The sequence below is a fragment of the Podarcis melisellensis genome (genome assembly GCF_964234715.1).
Source record: "Podarcis melisellensis genome assembly, chromosome: 5".
Classification (NCBI taxonomy): Eukaryota; Metazoa; Chordata; class Lepidosauria; order Squamata; family Lacertidae; genus Podarcis; species Podarcis melisellensis.
In genome coordinates, this window is record NC_138537.1 from 31,654,007 (window position 1) to 31,657,149 (window position 3,143).

The 3,143-nt window shown below is 40.3% G+C and overlaps 1 long non-coding RNA gene across 1 annotated transcript; it reads right to left on the reverse strand.

Moving 5' to 3' along the window:
- Nucleotides 1–246: 246 nt before the first annotated feature.
- Nucleotides 247–2,107, reverse strand: LOC309369658. The gene is made up of 2 exons (XR_014168232.1): nt 1,863–2,107; nt 247–444 (listed from the first exon to the last, which is right to left on the reverse strand). It is a non-coding gene; the product is annotated as an uncharacterized lncRNA (long non-coding RNA).
- Nucleotides 2,108–3,143: the final 1,036 nt, after the last annotated feature.

Below are 3,143 nucleotides of genomic sequence, written 5' to 3' on the forward strand. Positions count from 1 at the left end.
CTTGACATCTATGAAAATGAAAACATTTGGTACCATTAAGCACAGTGGGATACATCTGTAGTTGGGATTGAAATCCAAGTCTATATTATAGTCATGGGATATCATGCCCCAAAGTTCAGGGAGGAAAATCTGGTGGCATACATCTGAACAGCTAACGGCCAACTTCCGTCATCTTCAACTTTGAGCACTTTTTCATGAAACATTAGTTGGACTTCAAACAAATACCTTCCTTCTTTTTTGGGGGGGGGAGGGAGAGGGGATGACACACACATTGAATGAGATATTTTGCACAACGATCTTCATTGTAAAAACATGTCCACATTCTAACCTCATTGCAAGGATGAGACTGAGATTTAATTTATAAAAGTCTTTCCAGGATTCCGCGAGTTGTCTGAAAGTGAATTCATTGGGTTGTGTCCGGAAAGCTAGTCACTCTTTAGTTCCCTTGAAATCAATAATAATAATAATAATAATAATAATAATAATAATAATAATAATAATTTAATTTATATCCCACCCTCCACAGCCGAAGCTGGACTCAGAGTGGCTAACAACAGTAAAATAATACTGCATTCTAAAATCAATTCATTATAAAATCAGTTCAAATCAAATTGATGGCAACCATTGGGCTAGAGTTCTGTGAAGAATTATCAAAGGGTCAGACTGTGCCTTGGCCAAAGACATGGTGGAACAGCTCTGTCTTGCAGGCCCTGTGGAAAGATGTCAAGTGCCGCAGGGCCCTAGTCTCTTGTGACAGAGCATTCCACCAGATCGGAGCCATAGCCGAAAAAGTGCTGGCTCTGGATGGGACAAGTTAGCTTCCAATTGAACTAAAGCATGGCTGACTAATGGGAGAGTCCTGTGGCAAGATCCACCGGGATGAACAATGTAGGAGGTGGCAGATCTCTAGCTCAGACAGGCTCAGCTGTCATTAACTCCCCAACCTTAGTCAAAGATGTGCTGGCATATCCAACTTGCCCATCCAAGTCCAGCTGGGTTCAGCTGGCTAAGCCAAAGTTGAAATAGGTCCCCACAAAGTGGTGGTGTACTGGGGTATGATCAGATGGGCGGGGGGACGACTTAGGCTGGATCCTAAGCCTGTTAGCTCTGTCATGTGGCCTAGAAATGCAGCATGGACTGCTATTTTTAAAGGTTGTTTTTCCTCCAACAGGCTTAGGTAGAGCAGTAGCAGCAGCTCCATTGCTGAAGAGGGTTTGGATTGGGTGTAACTGATTTGTGTCCTGCCTTTCTATCAAGTGAAAATCACACCCCTCCACTCCATGGCATTATAAGTGTTTAAGTTAAGTTGTGGGTGAACATATCAGACGACACAGTGATTCTTCAAACAGCTCTTGTTTATTCACAGGCCAGGACAGAACTGAACTGAAGGGTTCAATCAGAGCTCCAGTACAACGTAACTGTAACAATTTTCTAAAGCTATCCAATCACTGAACGTCACTTTCGATCCCTTATTTGCATAACTATCTACATTATCCCCCTGCTGGCCCAGGGTGAGAACTTCAGTACATAACAGTTTAGGCACTCGGGCAGGTCAGTTCCCCCAAATATCTTGCTCCATAATTCTTTTTTGGGGGGTGGGGGTTCAACTGACACATAAACATTCCATATGTCAAATACTGTACTTCTAACAGTAAATTATGCAGAACCAGCAGTATTCCTTTACAGCAGGGCTCTGTATCTGTATTTCTAGGATTTTTTTATAGCTAGACAGAGAAATAAAAAAAGATGGCGATAGTAAGGCTACAGAACCAGTTTTCTGGGCAAGGTATATGCACAAGAAAAAAAAAGGCTGCCTCTGTTTCAAGGCTGTTGCAAGAGCAAGGGAGGGGAAGCAATTTTACCTCTGTTTAAGATGTGCTCACATCTTTCTTTGCAGACAGCATGTTCTAATGATCACTTAGGAGCTGTATTTCCTGGTGTTTCTATTTCTTTACAGAGAAAACCTTAGGGGCAGCATCTGGTCTTGCTCTCTCTTCACTTTTCCAGCTGTGCTAAGGTCAAGGCACAAGTAGGTCAACCATCGTGTCTAAAAGTCACATTGTAAATGCTTCATTTGCTCTAAATTAGTAGGCCTGCAACGGGCCTAAATTTGGGGCACTTTCAGCAGTATTTCTCAAACTTTTTGAAGCAGGTAGTGCCATCTTATCCTTCATCTCAGGTAACGAAACTGGGTGAAAAACATGCAACCCTGCTAGAACCCTCCTGAAACATAACAAAAAAAGAAAGGAAAAGGTTTTCTTTATCCCATGAGTCTTCATTCCTTTTCCATAGGGATTGTTACACCATGTAACACAAAAGCAATAATTTGTAAATATACGTAACCACAGCATATGAGCAAAAGCTTGGGATCTTTGATTGCAAAAAGCCTGTGCCTTACAGAAATAATATATGAGTTTTGAATTATTACTAGGTGTGTGCATATTTCTGTGATCTCTGTGCTTATAAGGTATACAGTTCACAGCGTTCAAAAGGACTGTAGTAATGACATCAGGGAAGTCAATTTGTTTTTAAAAAATTAGTTTTGGCTTTAGGCAACAAAACGACTGTTGTTCCCTAAAAGACCCAATATTAATTTTGTGCACTGAGACAAATTTGCACCTCCTACCCTTCTAGCATCTGCATAATTCCATTTCAGCTATTTAGGACCATAGGTTTTAAAGACATTTACAGTGGTTCCCTGCTGATACATTCATTGCTGTATCATAGAGAAGAAAGCCGTTCATTTCCTTATTAAAGATTCAGAATGGAAGTCGAATAATCCCACACTGCACTAAGTTTATGCAGATCATCTGAAGATAGCCTTATAACTCAGCAAAGGATACCAGGTGTCTAGAGGGTCACAGAATAAATGCATTTCATATTAAACATGTTTTCATTTGAACTTCTGAAACAAGGAGAAAGCAAATGCATTGTGGATGTGGCGGTGAAGAGGCTCGCGTCTCTGTAAGTGTCCCTTTATTTTTTTAAATACCAGGTACAGCCGTATGTTAACATTATTTTTGCAATCAATTGGTCACTTGAAAATTAGCAAATTGAATTTTAAGCTAAATGTCTTTGTAGCTTTTATGATATTTGCTAAATTGGCACATTTCCACTTTGTTATTGCTGTTCAACACTTTAGT